Here is a 13,184-nt window from a genome sequence, read left to right as displayed (position 1 = left end):
TATTTGCCTCAGTTTCCTCTTCTGCAAAAATGGAAATAATGAAGCCCACCTCTCAGGGTTTGGGGGAGGATCAAATGAGATAATAATTGTAAAATTGTTTGTGCCTGGCACCTAGTAAATGCTATACATCTTAGCTATTACAATTTTATGACTATTATTTTGGCATGTGTTTGGAGGATAGATTGGAAAGAGGAGTGTCAGGCTATGGCACTAGCCCAATCCACAGATGACAATTGGCTTCCACCAAAATGGCACCCATGCAAGCAGGAAGAAGGCGACAGGGATGGGAGCTGTTTTTGGTTCTCACCACTGTCTTTTAGTCCACTCTGTGACCCCAGACAAGACAGACAACATCTTTGAGTCACAGTTTCCTCATCTGGAAATATATACTGCCTTCCTCACAGGGTTTTTGTGAAGAAAGTACTTGTATTTACAAACATAAATTTGTGTTGGGAAATGAGTTTGGCCCTTTAATGTCGTGAGCTCCTGGTTTGTAAACTTATTTCTGTGTTGTGGATGAGCGACTTGTCCCAAAGCTACAGTCTCGGTTACTTGGAGCCACCAAGGAGTGATGTGACTTTTCCAAGGTCACAAAGTGGGGGCGAGTCAAGAGTCGAGGCTGATGCTGGTCACAAATTGAAGAGACTTAGAACAACGTTGTCGCCATCCACAGAAACAGACAAAATTTGGAAGTGAGCCTGGGGAGAAAGACGGTGAGCTCCACGTCGTACGTGTTGAGTTGGAGATGCGTCTGAAACATCCACTTCACAATATCCGACAGACAGCAGCTGAGTGGCCCCCCGGAGAGGGCGCTTATCCTCGAGTCGGCAAGACTCATCCTCCCAAGTTCCAATCTGTCTCAAACACTCCCCCAGCTGTGTGACCCTGGCGAGTCCTGGTGCCCTACTTGCCTCAGTTTCCTCCCCTGTAAAATGAGCTGGTAAAGGAAAGAGCCACACGTTCCAGTGGGTTCTAGGATGGAAAATAAGGGTTTTAAACAACCAAACATGTTACAAACTGTAAAGTGCAAAAGAAATATGAATTGCATCATTATTATGGGGTAAAAGTATGGTTTTTCTCCCAGGAGGCAAAGGCCAGGCAGGGTCCGATTTAGTTAAGTGTGTGTTGGCCACCTGAAAATGGAGATCCCGCTACGGCGTCGCCCCATTCACAAGGGACGTAAGTCGGCGTTTTAGGGAGCCTTGTAGAACGGACCCCGGCCTGACTTCTCACGTCCTGGAGGATTCGGTCCCATTCCAGCCGCCTTTAATATCACGTCTCTCCCGGCCCGGGGCATCCTCCCTTTCTTTAAGGTCCTGCTCAACCTGGGGAGGAGGAGGAGGCCGGGGAGTGCCAGCGTGGTTCTGGGCCACTTCTGGGCCACCAGTGCTGCCGCCACCGCCATTCCTCTGAGACCCAGATTCCTCGACCTCCCTCAGTCACCGAGGTAGACAGCCTCCCTCTTGTTAATCACCACGTTGGGTGTTCTGGCTTAATTTCCCATTTCCTTTCCATTCCCTTTTCCTCCTCCCACCCCTAGCATCCTCCAGAGTCAGGAAGCTCTGGGTTCAAGTCTTGCCTCAACCATGTATCAGTAGTGCGTGCTAAGAAAAGTCACTCGGCCTCTAAAAGGCCTCCAGGAAACCCCAAGAGTCTAAGCTGCAGAGCTGCTGACGTGGATGGCCAGAGGAAGCTGCCTTCCCTCCACGAGAGCAGAGCAGCCCACTTTTTATTCTCAGAGTGTTATCGCATCTGCCCTCAGACTCTTATTAGCTGCGTCTGTGGACGAGGTCCTCCACTTCTGGAGGCCTCCGTTTCCACCTCTGTAAAATGGGGGCAGTCATTTAATATTATAATGACCATTGAAAACCCTCACCTCACCATAGAATCCATCCTGGGTGTTGGTTCTAAGGCAGAAGAGCGGGAAGGGCTAGGCAAAAGGGGGCCAAGTGACTTGCCCAGGGTCACGCCGCTGGGAAGTGTCTGAGGTCAGATTTGAACCCAGGACTCTAGGCCTGGCTCTCCATCCACGGAGCCACCCATAATAATGATTATAATCATTATAATGTAATAATTCATCTCCCAGAGTCGTCGTAAGAATAAAATGAGAAGATATTTGAAAGCATTTTGCAAATCTAAAAGTGCTCCATAAATGCTGGCGATGAGTACTGCTATGACGACTCTGACCACGATGACTCCATTCCTAATCATCCTGGACTTCATTCAGGCAGCCTTCATGAGGCGCCTCTCTTGGCCAGGCTCTGTGCCAGGTGCTGGGAATGCAAAGACAAAGCTGCTCTCGAGAAGCTTACCTGGGCTTGGAGACAAACAGCACGTTCCAAAGGACCGTTTGCTGACCAGAATGTCCAAGCCAAAACGCCAAGTTAAAAAATGGCTAAGACGACAGAGACGCCCCCAACGAGAGGAAACGATGACTATTGCCAGACGTCACCCTCCCCGCCGTCCTTAGTTCTGTAGGAAGCAGGAAGACGTTTTCCCACTTGACCCCCGATCTTTAGCGCTGAGGCCGCTGGGAAGGCAGCTCTTGGGCTCCCCGCGGGGTTCCTGCAGGCTCTCCGTGTTCAGCGTCAGCCCCGCACACTTTGCAGCCCGTCCACGTCGGCCCTGCCAGCGGCGAGTTTATCTGGAGCCTCTTCGTCCTTCCTGGCTGTCCCCCACCCGCAGCCCCGAACCCTCGTCGAACCCGTCTGTCTCCGGCTTCCTTCAAGAACCAGCTAACGGGCCTGCTTGGGCACGAAGCCTGTCCTCGGCTCCCGCCATGCCTCCCCTCCAGTTTTCGTGGCTCTTTCTCATTTGTGCAGAGTCGTCGGGTTCTCTCCTCCATTGGGCTACACAAGTGCCCTGAAAAAAGCAACAGCTTCTTCCTTACTTTGTATTCCAGTCCTCGGCACGGTGCCTGACCCATAGTGGGTGGGTGTGGAGACCCCACTCCTCATTTCTTTTCCCTGCTGCCACCACAAATAGATTTAATTCATTTAATCTTTCCTTATTGCTACTAGAAGTAGCTACAATACTGTAATAATGAATGACTAGAAATAATAAATCTTTCATATTGCTGCTAGAAGAATTATTCTCACTATTGCTCTTTTGCTCAAAAATCTTCAGTGACTCTCTAGTGCCTTCTAAGATCAGACTTCTCTATCCTGGATTCAAGGCCCTTCACTTGAAGCAGGATCAAATCCACATAAATGAATCACATAAGAGGGCAGCTGGGTAGCTCAGTGGATGGAGAGTCAGGCCTAGAGATGGGAGGTCCTGGGTTCAAATCTGATCTCAGACGCTTCCCAGCTGTGTGACCCTGGGCAAGTCACTTGACTCCCCATTGCCCACCCTTACCATTCTTCCACCTATGAGACAATACACAGAAGTTAAGGGTTTAAAAAAAAATAAAAAAAATGAATGAATCACATAACTCAAATCTCCTGGCTGTTTCACAAACAAGACACTCCGTATTTCAGTTTGGGGATATTTTCTCTGGCTCTCCCCCACTCCTAGGACCTTCTTCCTCTTGCATTCTACCTACTGACTTCTCTGGCTTTTCAGTCCCAACTAAAATCCCACCTTCCACAGGAAGCCTTCCTAAACCTCCTTACTTCCAGTGCCTTCACTCTGTAAATTATTTCCTATTTAGTCTGTAAAAACTTACTTTGTATGTGTATTTGTACATTGTCTCTCCCAATAAATTTTAAGCTCCTTCAGAGCAGGAATTGGCATTTGCCCCCCCTCCCCCTTTTCCAAATCCCTTGAACTTAGCACAGTACCTGGCATGGAGCAGACACTTAATAAATGTTTGCTGATCGATTGATTGATCTATCTTGTCCATAAGAACAGCATGAGAAACTTTAGCCCTATTACATGTGAAATAAACTAGATCAATATATTTCTGAGACGGATCAGTCTGGTTAACTGGTCCAAACAAAACGAGGTCCAGCCCTCTCTCGGCTGGGTGGCCCCGTTGCTTCCTAGTACTGGCCCTTTTTACTGATGGTCCCTCGTAAAAGCTTCAAGGTTAAAATGTTTAAAAAGAAAAACGGAAGAGGTAAGTGGGTTCCACGAGGTTCTCTGCGCCTCTGGGACAGCCCAGGAGCAGTCGGGGGAGTCTTGGCTCAGACTGGCTTAAGAAATGGGAGCGCCTTGGAGACGGGGGTCAGAGGAGAGGGGGAGGCAGGGGCTGCCGAGAGCCATCATCAAGGCTTCCGAGAGGAAAGTCAAGGCGAGCTCTCCCAGAGGGGAGTTACTGCCTAGCAAGCCCCCTGATCTCTTCATATGGAAAAGGTCCCAAGGAGCCACCGAGTCTTAGCAAAGAACAGCCTCTAAAGTCCGGCCAGTCAGCTTCATCCCTTTCACACTGGTAGTATTTTGTCTGCATTTCCAAGAAGCCTCCTTTCCTCCCCCTGCCCTTCCTCTGGCACTGCTTCCCCAGACTTTCAGGAAAAGGAAACTCCAGGCCATCCTGAGGGAAGGGAATAATCTGGCTACGGGGACTGAAGTCAGCCATTTGCCACAGAATTTTTGTTTCAACCTTTATCTTCTGGTTTAGAATCAGTACGTTCCAAAGCAGAAGAGCGGTCTGGGCTAAGCAGTTGGGATCAGGGGACATGCCCAAGACCACACAACTAGGAAGTGTCTGAGGCCAGATTTGAACCCAGTACCTCCTGTCCCTAGGCCAGGCTCTCTATCTACCCAACCACCTAGCTGCCCCTGACATAGAATATTTTAAGTTTGGTTTCTCACTGATGTCAAGCCATCTTCTTCTTCCTCTGGAGAATGAGAAAGGCTTCTTGAAGTAGATACAACTTTGCAGCATCCATTCTTTTATTCATTCATTTATCCAAAAGGTATTGTATGAATTGCCTCCTGTAGCTGGTCAGATACTGAAGCTGATGCTTAAATACTTTGGCCACATGAGGGGAAGACAGGACACGCTGGAAAAGGCCCTGACGTGGGACAGCAGAGGATGAGGTAGAGGGACGGTGTCATGGAGGCAATGAACTTGAGCTTGGACAGACTCTGGGAGTGAGTAGAGGACAGAAGGACAGGGCTGGAGGAGGACTACAAACAAAGTCTTCTATCTAGCATCTCTCCAAAAAATGTCAGCTCCTGGAGGGCAAGAAGGATTTCATTTTTGTCTTCGTATCTCCATTGCCTAACACAATAGGTAGTTAATAATTGCTCACTGACTGACTGACACGGCATCCCACTTATTTGTATGATGCATCACTGTTCTTATCCGCTACCACAGAGTGGCAGAGGCTGTTAGCAATCCCATCCTTAAAAGCAATCTGTGGGTAGGCAGCAAATAAAATATGTCAGAGCTAAAGAGGACCTGAGAGATCATTTTGTCTGAGTCCCTCATTTTACGAAGGAGATAATTAAGTGACAGACTCCCAATCATCCATCTAACGGATGGCAGAGAGAATAGAACTCAGACTGGCGCTCCAGGGGCATTAACCATGACTGGACTGCTATAGAATCAGAAGGAACTGGAATAGAAGATCTTGAAATTCCTCCTGGTGAAATGGAAGCTGTGTGTTGCTGGTGTGGAAGTTTGATATCTCTTTATTTTATCCTAATGACCAGGGACAAGACGATCGAGAAAGGTTTCTTCTCAATGATATCAGGCCCTGCTGGTTCAAAGGTTGTTTATAGAAGGGAGAGCTCGTGATTCTGCCCATATACTAGTAAAGGCATCTTAAGTAGCTGGGGGACAGAGTGCTGGAATGTGGAATAAGGAAGAAGAAGAATTCATCTTATCTCAGACACTTACTCGTTGTGTGACCTTGGACAAGTCACTTAACCTCACAGTCTATTTCCTCCTCTGTAAAATGGAGACAACAAAAAAGCCTCCCTTCGTCAGGTTGTTGTGAAGGTCAAATGAGATAGCCTAGAAACATTAAATGTGAGTCAAAAGTCAACAGCTAATAATAATCATTTACTCTGTTCCAGGCGCTGTCCTAAGTACCGGCTATACAAATAGGGAAAAGACTCTTCGTGCCCTCAGTGACAAGGTAACAAGGTTACCTTGTCATCTACAGCTTAGGAGCAGAGATGGAGACGCTAGAGTTTGTGGCGCTTAAGCTGAACCCACTTTTACCCTTCTAGAATTCTCTCCCTGTTGGTCTCATGCCTCTGCCCTCTGCAAACTTACTTAAACCCTCTCTTCCTTATAACAAAGGCAAACCAAGCAACAGATGGGAAATGGAGTTAGAAAAGTCTGAGCCTCTATGAAGGGAGGCCTTGGGAGGAGTTGGCTGCTCTGCCACCGAGGTGGTAAGTAGCAAGGCTGTGGCACTGTCTGAGGCGGGATTTGAACTTTGGCCCAGAGCTCTCAGCCCTTACCAGAGAGGCTCACTGACTTCACTCGAGCCTCCTGCAGACAAGTTGTGATTGGGGGAGCTCTATAAAGACAGGAGATGGCGGGGATAATCTAGTAAGCTGGGGTTCATCGCGTGAGCCCCGTCCTGAGTTTGCCCATAGAAAAAGAGCCTGGAGGACCCTCCCAGGCTATCGAGGGAGGCCTCCGAGGTTCCCACGTTTGCTACATCCTTCCAAGAACCCTGAATTTGGAGTCAGGACCCGCGTTTGAAGTCCAGATCAGAGACTTGGAGTCTGTGCCACGACAGGTGATGCTTGGCCTTTCTGGATCTCATTTTGTGCAGGAAACGAGGGGCCGGAGGGGGAATCTTTAGGGTCCCTTCCAACTCCACCTCCTGCGCCTGCCGCCTGCCTGGATATGGAAGGGCCATTGCCGTGCGGCCTGGCTGGGAAGAGAAAGGCCCTGTTTGGGCTTCGGGGAGGGACCAGGCTTTGCCAGGGTGGCCCGAAATGGGACTGTCTTCCTAGACAAAAGAGGACCCCAGGACAGCAGGGAGGTGCCCCCTGCCCGCTGTCCATGACAGGACTAGGAGACTCTATTCTGTGACTTTTTGTCCTCCTCCATAAAGGACATCCTCATCTAGAAGGGGCCTCCACGAGGAGGCTGCATACTTTTCTAACAAGGGACGTGGTGCTCGGTGATAATAATAATAAAAAACAACGGCGTTCATACATTTGCAACCTTTGTTGCCAGCTCATAAAAGATGTCTTGTATCGCCAGCTCATTAGCAGTTCAACTTTATTTTGTCAAAGGGAAAGAGTCAAAAGAGATTGTGCTTCATCTTTAATATGGCTGTACAACAACAATGCCATTATCCTGAAATTCAGATGAATTTAATTGAACTCTAATGAACAAAATTAGTTGTTTTATGCAATTAGAATACCATTTAAATGAGATAGAAAATGAATAGACGATAATTGTGGTCGACTTGATTTTCCTAAATAACAATCCCTGGCCTTCTTTCTGCCCCTGGGCTCCTCCCCATCTCTGCTTCTCCTACCAGAAGTTGACATGTTTTGGTTTGCCAGGTCTTCCTTCTGACTTCCTAAAGGGCCTGGAAGCCAAAGAGGAGAGCAGAAGGGAAAAAAGGGCTCTAAAGGCTCTAAAACCTCTAAAAAGGCTCCCCCTGCCTCAGGTCTCTCCTTGCTGCCTTCTCCTGAAAAGAGATAATAACGATGAGAATGATGGTGATGGGAATAATGATAACTCCCCTTTCTATAGGGATTTAAAGTTTACAAAATACTTTTCCATCCCTGTGAGGTAGTGAGTACAAGGATCGTTATGCCCATTTTATAGATGAGAGGACTGAGTCTTTGGGGAAGTAACTTGCTGAGAGCCAAGATGTAGAGTATTAGAGCCAGGACTCAAACCCCAGGGCTTGAGGTCCAGTCTTTTTCTCCAGGCCACGCTTTATTATCTGGGAAAGAGGTAACTAATGTTTCTGACGTGGAACTAAGGAAACAAATAGGATCCATCCAAGCACTTCCAGATGGCTTCATGTGACAGCCATCAGTCCTCTCATAAAGGTGAAGGAAAACTTTCTTTTAAATTTTAATTCAAAGGTCAGCATCCTCCAACAAAACTGATCTCCCTGGTCTTTTCCATGGCCTCAACTACTGTTTTAATCCCAGTAGAATGCTGGGAAGGCAGTAACTGTTCCATTTTTTATCTTTTACATCCAATACTCAAAGCAAGTACCTCTGCAAACAGTAGGCACTTAATGAATGAATGTTTGTTCATTTGAATTCAATTTAATCAAAACAGTGTGTTAAGAGAAAAAATCCAAGATGTGAAGACAAAGGGCCTCCTTTTGAAGCCTCACTGCCAAAATCACCTCTACGGGTCTCAGCTTCCTCACCTGGCACAAGAGGCAGTTGGACTAGGTGGTCCCAAAGGCCCCTTTTCATTTTACATTTGTGATCCTATGAATGTTTCCCTCTCACGTATTTGTATGTTATGGTTTTCTATAGTTGTCTTATCCCTCTATGAGACTATAAGCACCCTGAGGGCAGGGACTGTGTGATCTCTAAATCTGGCACACAGTAGGCACTGAACATGTCTTGAAGTTAATTGAGTATAATTTCTCCATCTGTAGAATGAGGGGCTTAAGCCAGGTAATCTCAAGATTAATCGAAGAGGTTCTCCCCCTGGCAATAATTGGGATAGTCCCTATTCCATAGGGCTTTAAAGTTTACAAAAGCACTTTTCTTACAACCACTTGGTGAGTATGGAAATATGTATTACATGAAAGCACGTGCATAACTTATATCATATTGCTTGCCGCCTTGGAGAGGAGCATGGGGAAGGAGAGAATTTGGATTGCAAAATGCTAGAAAACAAATGATAAAAATTGTTTCTATAAGCAGTCTGGGAAAAAAAAGTGATTAAAAAGAAAACCCAACCACCACACTCTGTGAGGTAGGTAATGAAAATATCATTATTCTCATTTTACAAATGTGAAAACTGAGTCTCAGGAAAGGGAAGAGACTCGTGTTGAAAAAGGAAATCTCTGCCCTGGCATTTGTGCAATAGCACGGCCCTCTGGGTGCCGGCTGTCCAGCCCGCAGGTATTTTAATTTTCCACTTTCTAGACGGCTTCCTCTAGGAAAGTCGGGTTCTGAAGTTCCTTTGGCAGCCATGCTCTTCATCATTCTTTCTTGCTGGCTCCTCAGAGAGCCGAGTTCCACCAGAGGGCCTGAGTTATTGGTGAGGAAGTTTTTCAATTTAATTTTGAAGGAAAGTTGAATCTCTAAAGCCCTACAAATAGAAATGGAGCGAGCCGTGGAGGGAGTGAGCGAGAGAGGCTCCTCACATCTAAGGCGGCAGCCAGGTAAGCACAGTAGAAGAAAAGGCAACACTGGACCACAGGAGACCCAGCAAAGGAGCCGGAGCAATTAGGCAAGAATTGGATAGAGCGGGTTTGGCTACTGTCTAGAGGAGGAAATCATTCCCCTCTCGGAGCTACCATCTGGCTCTCTGTGCATTGAGGACTGAATGAGCCTCTTCAGACTCATTCCTATCCCTGTGGAGATTGGATGTAGTCGTTGCTGTCTATCCGAGAACCACACAGATGATGCCCCATTATCCACGTGCCAGTGACTTATTTTCTGAATTACAAGTCAACTTCCCTTGGGCTGAATATTGTCATCATCATCATTGTCGTCATCGTCAAAATTATGTGATCATGATTATGAAGCAGCGTGAAGAGAGCTGGGATAAAAGAGGTCTTAAAGCCAGAGGGACCTGGATCCAAGCGCTGCCTCGGACATATACTGGCTGTGTGACTCTAGGAAGTCACCTAACTTCTCGGTGCTCTGAGCAATTCTTTAAAACTATAAGTTACAGACAAGATGCCAGGTTGTTACTAGTAAGGAGGGAGGGAGGGAATAATAAGCATTTATGTAGCACCTGCTATATGCCAAGCACTAATATTATGATGGTGGATATTTATGACAATACTGCACTATTAATATCCCCATTTTTCAGTTAAGGAAAGTCTGTTGCCCAGGGTCATAAAGCTACTTAAGTGACTGAGGCTGTATTTGAACTCAAGGTCTCTCTGGCTCCAACTTCAATGCCAATGTGCTATCAGCAGCCAGAGGAAGCTATAGAGGGAGCCTCTTCAACAATGAAATCCTTTACTATCATTTACATCTTCTTTTTCATCATCATCATCATTGGTTTTTTTTTTATGGAGTTCAGATAGAAACGATCCTGAGATTAATTCTATCTTGATCTTATTCTTTTATATTTAATGTTCTATCAATTATGTGCAGACTGATAAAACAACAACTTTTTCAGCTGAAGAAAACTTAGCCTACAAACTCATCCTCTGTTAGGATCACTAAAAGCATCCTTGGTACATCTCTCTACTCATTTTTGTAAACCAGACTTGAGATTCCAGCTCTACAGGGAAATCCAGATGAGGAACTTCTACAAGAGGACTTCTAAAGTTGCAGCTAAAATCCTGCCTTCTGTGAGAAACCTTCCCCAAACTCCCTTAATAAGTGCTTTTTCCTCTGCTGGTTATTTCCAATTGATTACAGATTCATCTTGTCTGAACATTGTTGTTTACCAACTGTCTCCCCAATTAGACTGTGAGCTCTCTGAGGACAAGTTCGACTTTTACCTTTCTTTATATCCCCAGATCCTTGAACAGTGCCTGGAAAATAGAAGGCAATTTACAAATCTTTATTGGTTTGTTGACTTCCCAAAGCAGATCATCACTTTCTCTGCACTTTTTAGTGTTAGAGTTATTTTAGGTACTGAGATTAAATGACTTGCCCAAGGTCACATAATCACTGTCCAAGAGGAGAATGATTCCTGGTTCTGAGGCTGGCTCTTAATCCTCTAAGTTTTGCCACTTATCTCAGGACAACTGAAGTAGCAGAGAGAACAGGCGGCATGATTTATACCTGGTCTTCTTCCCAATGATTTTGACCCAATCTGCTAAGGTCTCTACATTTTTGAAATACAGAATGGAAAGCTTTTTGATCCATGTAGCATTGTGAGTATTGGGTAAGGTGATTTCTATTAAAAATATCACTCTTAAGTTTTTGTGTTTTTTTTTAATCCTTACCTTTCATCTTAGAATCAATACTGTCTATTAGATCCAAGGTAGAAGATCAGTAAGGAGCAGCAATGTAATGATACAGGGCAATGTTGAGGGATTTATGAGAAAGAACATCCAGAGAAAGAACTGTGGGAATAGAAACACAGAAGAAAAACAACTGCTTGATCACATGGGTTGATGGGGATATGATTGGGGATGTAGACTCTAAATGATCACCCTAATGCAAACATTAATACAATGGAAATAGGTCTTGATCAATGATACATGTAAAACCCAGTGGAATTACTTGTTGGCTATGGGAGGGGGTTGGGAGGAGGGGAGGGAAAGAACGTGAATCATTAAACCATGGGAAAATATTCTAAATTAATTAATGAAATAAATAAACTTAAAAAAAAAAGATCAGTAAGGGCTAAACAATAGGGGTTAAGTGACTGGTCCAGAGTCACACAGCAAAGAAGTGTTCGACATCAAATTTGAATCCAGGACCTTCCATTTCTGCATCTGACTCTCAATCTACTGAGCCACCTAACTGTCGCCTCCTCTTATGTTTTTAAGAACAATGGACCAATGTTGTATCTGGACAATTCTGAACCATAGGTTGGTCTAGATTAATGGCCTGGCTGAGTTCTCCAGGATATTTTCAGATCCGTATGTGTAGTGTGGGGATTTATCATCTGTCAGGCCATGAGAGGTAGCTAGCTATCACTGTACACCTGGGCTATGGCAATGGCTTGTTGACTGGACTTCCTGACTCAAGTGTCTCCTCAGTCCAGTTCAACCTCCACTAGGCTATCAAAGTGATTTTCCTAAAGCAAATGTCTGACCATGTCAGTCTCCTATTCCAAAAACTCCAGTGGCTTCTTCTCATCTCTATGGTCAAGTATAAAATCTGCTTTTTGGTATCTAAAGCTCTTCTGAATCTGATCTTTTCCTGCCTTTTTAGTCTTCTTACATCTTACTCTAATTCAATCCAATCCAATACACATTTATTATACACTTTGTACTAAGCACTGTGTTAAGTCCTGCGGATATACTTAATAACAGAAATACAGTCCCTGCTCTCAAGGAGCTTTCAATCTAAAGGGGAAGGCAATACACAAAAGGAGGCAGGAAAGCGAGGAAGCAGGAAGGAACCTCAGAGGATATCCAGTATGACCACATTTTGTCTATAGTTACTTGCAGGTTATGCCCTCCATTAGACGGAAGCTCCCTAACAGAAGTTTTTTTTTTTTTTTTTTTGCCTATATATCCTCAGGACTTATAACACAGTGCCTGGCACAGAGTAGGTATATAATAAATGACAATTGACTGACTTCTGATTGTATAATCTTTGCCCTCTGATCATATCTGGCTAGTTATTTAGTAGGTGCTAAATATTTATAAACTGCTGTGAAGATGGGATTAACTCTCCCTTGCCTACTTTTAGATTTAATCACCAGAAGCATTTACACTCCCTACTTTATGCTTAAATGGGAGGAGGTCGGTAACACACGTGTTAAAGTAGGTGACAACTCAGAAATGACTGACTGTCCCCTGGGCAGTCCTAAGAGAATTCTAAAACTGTGATTGGTCCATGTAAAGTGGAAGGAAGGCTCAGGAAGTGACACAAAGAAGGGTCTTTAGAAGTAGTTGCAACTTCCTATGACCAGCTTTTTCTCTTTTGAACTTGGCCTTGGAGGAGCTCCAGCTTGGGACCTCGGACTGCTTCTAGTAAGACTACTCTTGGATCTTCTCTTTGGACTACTGTGTGGGTGAGTGAAAAAGGCTGAATCCTTTCCTGGCTCCTGGAGAGACTAGCTTCTGGAGAGGCCCCGTGTCTTGGAGGAGACCTTGTGGCTGGAACATTTGCTTTATTCACCACTAGCCCCTCTGACTCATGGTCCTCTGGTGGAGGCTTACGAGCCCTATCTGGTTTGAACTGAGCCAGAGTAATTATCTAGTCTGATAGGATAGATACTTTCTCTACCCTCTTTCTCATTTCTCTACTTTCATTATTTCCCTCTATTTTATAAATAAATACTGCTAAAAAATCATTTGATTTGAGATATATTAATTTTGGTGACCACATTCTCATATTTAGTCCAGCTTTAATTTTTAACCCTTACACTGCACCATTTTCATTGGTTTGTTGAATAATATACATAGATCATTAAAATCTGGGTTTCTATAATGTCTGATACCAAAGACCTGACCCTGAATTTATAAACCTCATTG

Source organism: Gracilinanus agilis, chromosome 1, assembly GCF_016433145.1.
Source record: "Gracilinanus agilis isolate LMUSP501 chromosome 1, AgileGrace, whole genome shotgun sequence".
Classification (NCBI taxonomy): Eukaryota; Metazoa; Chordata; class Mammalia; order Didelphimorphia; family Didelphidae; genus Gracilinanus; species Gracilinanus agilis.
This window is presented reverse-complemented; position numbering follows the sequence as displayed.